The 8,093-nt window shown below is 23.8% G+C and overlaps 4 pseudogenes; all 4 read left to right on the forward strand.

Moving 5' to 3' along the window:
- Nucleotides 1–314: 314 nt before the first annotated feature.
- Nucleotides 315–432, forward strand: LOC124940773 (annotated as a pseudogene).
- A 3,559-nt stretch (nt 433–3,991) lies between these two features.
- Nucleotides 3,992–4,111, forward strand: LOC124940869 (annotated as a pseudogene).
- Nucleotides 4,112–4,852: 741 nt separating this feature from the next.
- Nucleotides 4,853–4,971, forward strand: LOC124940859 (annotated as a pseudogene).
- A 2,472-nt stretch (nt 4,972–7,443) lies between these two features.
- LOC124940870 lies at nt 7,444–7,563 on the forward strand (annotated as a pseudogene).
- The last annotated feature ends 530 nt before the right edge of the window (nt 7,564–8,093 follow it).

Here is an 8,093-nt window from a genome sequence, read left to right on the forward strand (position 1 = left end):
GTGAAACATACAATTTAAAAACACATAAATTAATATCGAATATTTTAAGTAATTTTTGATGTTTTTATGAAAAAACACATAATAAAAGCGTGAAAATGTATGATTTAAAAAAACATGTTAATTACGAATATTTCAACTATTTTTACGAAAAAAAACACAAATAAAATTGTGAAATCGGATCAATTTGAAGAAATAGATGGTCGTAAACGGCCTTCGGCTGTTTAAAACTAGTCCATTTTGAATTTCGTGAAAAAAAAAACACTTTTTTAATTAAATGATGATGTATCAAATGAATAAATTGTTCATCATTTAACAGGTGCGATCATACTAGCACTAATACACCGGATCCCATCTGAACTCCGCATCAAGCATGTTTGGACGAGAGTAGTACTAGGATGGGTGACCCTGTGGGAAGTTCTCGTGTCACACTACTTCTTCTAATTTTTTAAAACAACCAAATTAACGATTAAAATACACCAAATTGAATAAACGTTAATATCACACTCATTGTTAATGTTCTTATGAAAAAACACAAAATAAAAACGTGAAAACAAACAATTTAAAAAAACATTAATTTCGAACTATTTATTTGATTTTTGTGTTTCTAATTAAAACAACATATAAAATATCATGAAAACATATCAATTTGAATTTATTTTATTGTTTTAAAAAAACAAAATAAAAGCGTGAAAACGTACGATTTAAAAAAACACATTAATTTCGAATATTTTAAGTAATTTTTGATGTTTTTATGAAAAAAACACATAATAAAAATGTGAAAATATATGATTAAAAAAACACGTTAATTACGAATATTTAAATTGATTTTTACGAGAAGAAAACACAAATAAAAGCGTGAAATTGGATCAATTTGAAGAAATAGATGGTCATATGGCCGTTTAAAACTCGTCCATTTCGAATTTTGTGAAAAAATCACTTTTTTAATTAAATGATGATGTAGCAAATGAATAAATTTTCATCATATAATAGGCAACACTAATACACCATATCCCATCTGAACACTACAGCTAAGCGTGTTTGGGCAAAAGTAGTACTAGGATAGGTGACCCCCTGGGAAGTCTTCATGTCACACTACTTTTTATAATTGTTTAAAACAACTAAATTAACGATTAAAATGCACCAAATTGAATAAACGTTAATGTCACGCTCATTTTTAATGTTCTTATGAAAAAAACACAAAATAAAAGCGTGAACGAACGATTTATAAAAAACGTCAATTTCCAACTACTTATTTGATTTTTGTGTTTCTAAATAAAATAACATTAAAATATATAATGAAAATATATCGATTTGAATTTTTTTCACTGTTTTTACGTGAAATCATTTTTTTAATTAAATGATGATGTACAAATAAATAAATTATTCATCATATAACGACTGCGATCATAACAGCACTAATGCACCGGATCACATCAGAACTGCGGTCTAAAGGGTAACATAGTTATAAGCTTGATTGGGTGAGAGTTTTACTATGATGGGTGACCCCCTAGGAAGTTCTCTTGTCGCACTCCTTTTTATTTTATTTTTATTTTAAACAATTAAATTAACAATTAAAATGAACGAAATCGAATAAACGTTAATGTTATATTCATTTTTAATGTTCTTATGAAATAAAACACAAAATAAAATGTTGAAAACGGGCGATTTTAAAAAACACATTAATTTCGAATATTTTAATTAAATTTTGATATTTTTAAGAAAATACACATAATAAAAGTCTGAAAACGTATGATTTAAAAAAACACATTAATTACAAATATTTTAAATGATTTTTACGAAAATAAATACATAATAAAAGTTTTCAACGATTTAAAAAAAAGTTAATTTTGAACTATTTATTTGATTTTTGTGTTTTATATGTAAAACAACATTCAAAATATCTTGAAAAAATATCAATTTGAATTTGTTTTATTGTTTTTAAAAAAAAAAATACAATATAAAAGCGTGCAAACGTACGATTTAAAAAAATATTAATTTCGAATATTTTAATTAATTTTTGTTGTTTTCACGAAAAAACACGTAATAAAAGCGTGAAAATGTACGATATAAAAAACTAACACGTTAATTACGAATATTTAAATTAATTTTTATGAAAAAAATACTAAATAAAAACGTGAATATGGATCAATTTGAAGAAATTAAGGTCGTAAACAGCCTTCAGCGTTTAAAACTAACCTATTTCGAATTTCGTGGAAAAATCATTTTTTTAATTAAATGATGATATACAAATAAATCATTTGTTCATTATATAACGACTACGATCATAACAACACTAATGCACCGGATCACATCAGAACTTCGTAGTTAAGCCTGATTGGGTGAGATTTTACTATGATGGGTAGGAAGTTCTCTTGTCGCACTCCTTTTTATTATTATTTTTAAAAAACAACCAAATTAACAATTAAAATGCAAGAAATTTAATAAACGTTAATGTTATACTCGTTTTTAATGTTCTTATGAAATAAAAAACAAAATAAAATGTTGAAAATGGACGATTTAAAAAAATACATTAATTTCGAATATTTTAATTAAATTTTGATATTTTTAAGAAAAAACACATAATAAAAGTGTGAAAATGTACGATTTAAAAAAACACATTAATTACAAATATTTTAAATGATTTTTAGGAAAATAAATACAAAATAAAAGCTTGAAAACGAACGATTTAAAAAAACGTTAATTTCGAACTATTTATTTGATTTTTGTGTATTATATATAAAACAACATACAAAATATCTTGAAAACATATACATTTGAATTTGTTTGACTAGTTTTACGAAAAAAACACAAAATAAAAACGTGAAAATGTACGATTTAAAAAAAACACATTAATTTCGAATATTTTAATTAATTTTTGTTGTTTTAACAAAAAAAACACGTAATAAAAACGTGAAAACGTACGATTTAAAAAACTAACACGTTAATTACGAATATTTAAATTAATTTTTATTAAAAAAAATACTAAATAAAAACGTGAATATGGATCAATTTGATGAAATTAAGGTCGTAAATGGCCTTAAGCGTTTAAAACTAGCCTATTTCTAATTTCGTGGAAAAATAATTTTTTAATTAAATGATGATGTACAAATAAATAAATTGTTCATCATAAAACGACTGCGATCATAAAAGTACTAATGGACCGGATCACATCAGAACTTCGTAGTTAAGCTTGATTGGGTGAGAGTTTTACTATGATGGGTGACCCCCTAAGAAGTTCTCTTGTCGCACTCCTATTTATTATTATTTTTTCAAACAACCAAATTATCAATTAAAATGCACGAAATTGAATAAACGTTAATGTTATACTAATTTTTAATGTTCTTATGAAATAAAACACAAAATAAAATGTTGAAAACGGACGATTTAAAAAAACACATTAATTTCGAATATTTTAAATAAATTTTGATATTTTTAAGAAAATACACATAATAAAAGTGTAAAAACGTATGATTTAAAAAAACACATTAATTACAAATATTTTAAATGATTTTTACAAAAATAAATAAATAATAAAAGTTTTCAACGATTTAAAAAAACGTTAATTTTGAACTATTTATTTGATTTTTGTTTTTTATATAAAACAACATACAAAATATCATGAAAACATATCAATTTGAATTTGTTTTATTGTTTTTACGAAAAAAAACACAATATAAAAGCGTGCAAACGTACGATTTAAAAAAACACATTAATTTCGAATATTTTAATTAATTTTTGTTGTTTTAATAAAAAAACACATAGTAAAAGCGTGAAGACGCACGATTTAAAAATCTAACACGTTAATTACGAATATTTACATTATTTTTTATGAAAAATAATACTAAATAAAAGAGTGAATATGGATCAATTTGAAGAAATAAAATTCGTAAACGGCCTTCAGCGTTTCAAATTGCCTATTTGGAATTTTCTGGAAAATCATTTTTTTATTTAAATGACGATGTACAAATAAATAAATTAATCATCATATAACGGGTGCGATCAAAATAGCACTAATACACTGGATCTCATCAGAACTCCGTAGTTAAGCTTGATTGGGTGAAAGTTTTACTATGATGGGTGACCCCCCTAGGAAGTTCTCTTGTCGCACTCCTTTTTATAATTTTTTTAAAAACAAAAAATTAACAATTAAAATGCAAAATATTGAATAAATGTTAATTTTACACTCATTTTTAATGTTCTTATGAAATAAAACACAAAATAAAAACGTGAAAACGAAAGATTTAAAAAACACATTAATTTCGAATATTTTAATTAAATTTTGATAATTTTAAGAAAAAACACATGATAAAAGTGTGAAAACGTACGATTAAAAAAACATTTTAATTACAAATACTTTAAATGATTTTTACGAAAAGAAATACAAAATAAAATCTTGAAAACGAACGATTTAAAAAAACGTTAATTTCGAATTATTTATTTGATTTTTGTGTTTTATATATAAAACAACATACAAAATATCTTGAAAACATATACATTTGAATTTGTTTGACTGTTTTTACAAAAAAAACACAAAATAAAAACGTGAAAATGTACGATTTAAAAAAAACACATTAATTTCGAATATTTTAATTAATTTGTGTTGTTTTAACAAAAAACACGTAATAAAAGCGTGAAAATGTACGATTTAAAAAACCAACACGTTAATTATGAATATTTAAATTAATTTTTATGAAAAAACACTAAATAAAAACGTGAATATGGATCAATTTGAAGAAATTAAGGTCGTAAACGGCCTTCGGCATTTAAAACAAGCCTACTTCGAATTTTGTAGAAAAATCATTTTTTTACTTAAATGATGATGTACAAATAAATAAATTGTTCATCATATAAAGACTATGATCATAACAGCACTAATGCACCGGATCCCATCAGAACTCTGTAGTTAAGCTTGATTGGTTGAGAGTTTTACTATGATGGGTGACCCCCAAGGAAGTTCTCTTGTCGCACTCCTTTTTATTATTTTTTTTAAAAACAACTAAATTAACATCTAAAATGCTCGAAATTGAATAAACATTAATGTTATACTCATTTTTAATGTTCTTATGAAATAAAACACAAAATAAAATGTTGAAAACGAACAATTTTAAAAAACACATTAATTTCGAATATTTTAATTAAATTTTGATATTTTTAAGAAAATACACATAATAAAAGTGTGAAAACGTATGATTTACAAAAACACATTAATTACAAATATTTAAAATGATTTTACGAATATAAATACATAATAAAAGTTTTCAACGATTTAAAAAAACGTTAATTTCGAACTATTTATTTGATTTTTGTGTTTTATATATAAAACAACAAAAAAAAATATCATGAAAACATATCAATTTAAATTTATTTTATTGTTTTTACGAAAAAAACACAGTATAAAAACGTACAACGTACAATTTAAAAAAATACATTAATTTCGAATATTTTAATTAATTTTTGTTGTTTTTACGAAAAAAACACATAATAAAAGCGTGAAAACATACTATTTAAAAAACTAACACATTAATTACGAATATTTAAATTAATTTTTATGAAAAAAAATACTAAATAAAAGCATGATTAAGAATCAATTTGAAGAAATTAAGGTCGTAAACGGCCTTTAGTATTTAAAACTAGCCTATTTCGAATTTTGTGAAAAATTCCTTTTTTTAATTAAATGATGATGTTCAAATAAATAAATTGATCGTTATATAACGGATGCGATCATAACAGCACTAATGCACCGGATCCCATCTAAACACCGTAGTTATGCTTGATTGGGTGAGAGTTTTACTATGATGGGTGACTCCCTAGGAAGTTCTCTTGTCGCACTGCTTTTTATAATTTTTTTAAAAACAACTAAATTAACAATTAAAATTCACAATATTGAATAAACGTTAATGTTACACTCATTTTTAATGTTCTTATTAAATAAAACACAAAATAAAAACGTGAAAACGAACGATTTAAAAAACACATTAATTTTGAATATTTTAATTAAATTTTGATAATTTTAAGAAAAAACACATAATAAAAGTGTGAAAACGTACGATTTAAAAAAACATTTTAATTACAAATATTTTAAATGATTTTTAGGAAAAGAAGTACAAAATAAAAGTTTGAAAACGAACGATTTAAAAAAAATTAATTTCAAATTATTTATTTGATTTTTGTGTTTTATATATAAAAGAACATACAAAATATCTTAAAAACATATACATTTGAATTTTTTTGATATTTTTATGAAAAAATACAAAATAAAAGCGTGAAAATGTACGATTTAAAAAAAAAAACACATTAATTTCAAATATTTTAATTAATTTTTGTTGTTTTAACGAAAAAACACATAATAAAAGCGTGAAAACATACGATTTACAAAACTAATACGTTAATTTTGAATATTTAAATTAATTTTTATGAAAGAAAACACTAAATAAAAACGTGAATATTGATCAATTTGAAGAAATTAAGGTCGTAAACGGCCTTCAGCATTTAAAACTAGCCTATTTCGAATTTTATAAAAAAATCATTTTTTTAATTAAATGATGATGTATAAATAAATAAATTGATCATTATATAACGGATGCGATCATAACAGCACTAATGCACTAAATCTCATCTAAACTCCGTAGTTAAGCTTGATTGGGTTATAGTTTTACTATGATGGGTGACTCCATAAGAAGTTCTCTTGTCGCACTCCTTTTTATATTTTTTTTAAAAACAACCAAATTAGCAATTAAAATTCACAATATTGAATAAACGTTAATGTTACACTCATTTTTAATGTTCTTATGAAATAAAACACAAAATAAAAACGTGAAAATGAACGATTTAAAAAACACATTAATTTCGAATATTTTAATTAAATTTTGATAATTTTATAAAAAAAATACATAATAAAAGTGTGAAAACGTATGATTTAAAAAAACATTTTAATTACAAATATTTTAAATGATTTTTAGGAAAAGCATTACAAAATAAAATCTTTAAAACGAACGATTTAAAAAAAAGTTAATTTCGAACTATTTATTTTATTTTTGTGTTTTATATATAAAACAACATACAAAATATCTTAAAAACATATAATTTGAATTTTTTGATGTTTTTACGGAAAAAAATACAAAATAAAAGCGTGAAAATGTACGATTTAAAAAAAAACACATTAGTTTCAAATATTTTAATTAATTTTTGTTATTTTAACGAAAAAACACATAATAAAAGCGTGAAAACATACGATTTAAAATACTAATACGTTAATTACGAATATTTAAATTAATTTTTATGAAAAAAAACACTAAATTAAAACGTGAATATGGATCAATTTGAAGAAATTAAGGTCGTAAACGGCCTTCAGCGTTTAAAACTAGCCTATTTCGAATTTCGTGGAAAAATCATTTTTTTAATTAAATTATGATGTACAAATAAATAAATTGTTCATTATATAACGACTGCGATCATAACAGCACTAATGCACCGGATCTTATCAGAACTCCGTAGTTAAGCTTGATTGGGTGAGAGTTTTAATATGATGGGTGACCCCCCTGGGAAGTTCTCCTGTCGCACTCATTTTTATTATTTTTTTAAAAACAATCAAATTAACAATTAAAATGCACGAAATTGAATAAACGTTAATGTTATACTCATTTTTAATGTTCTTATGAAATAAAACACAAAATAAAATGTTACAAGATAAAAGAATTTGTGGCATCCTTTGCGAGAGGTAGTGCCTTATTCCCTATCTTCACCAAATGCATAATCAACTTCAATCTATTTGTCGAAACTGCTACTACGGATGTGGAAGTAGTTAAGCATATTAGCGGGTTAATGGAAGAATATTGCTCTACTTCTCTCAAATTTGTGCCTCTACTTCTCGATCCGATTTATGCTACTATGATGAGGACGAACCAATGGATCCATTTGTTGAAGTGCCACTCCCTCAAGGCAATGTTCGATATATCTACTAAGTTGAACAAATGTTCGAAGGAGAAGAAGGAACATCGAAGAAATATGTAATCGAGCAAGAGAGGTCTTCTGCAAAAGAACGACGTTATAAAATATTCCATATTTATGATGTGAGGGGGCCATGTATTAAAGAG

Source organism: Impatiens glandulifera, chromosome 5 (genome assembly GCF_907164915.1).
Source record: "Impatiens glandulifera chromosome 5, dImpGla2.1, whole genome shotgun sequence".
Classification (NCBI taxonomy): domain Eukaryota; kingdom Viridiplantae; phylum Streptophyta; class Magnoliopsida; order Ericales; family Balsaminaceae; genus Impatiens; species Impatiens glandulifera.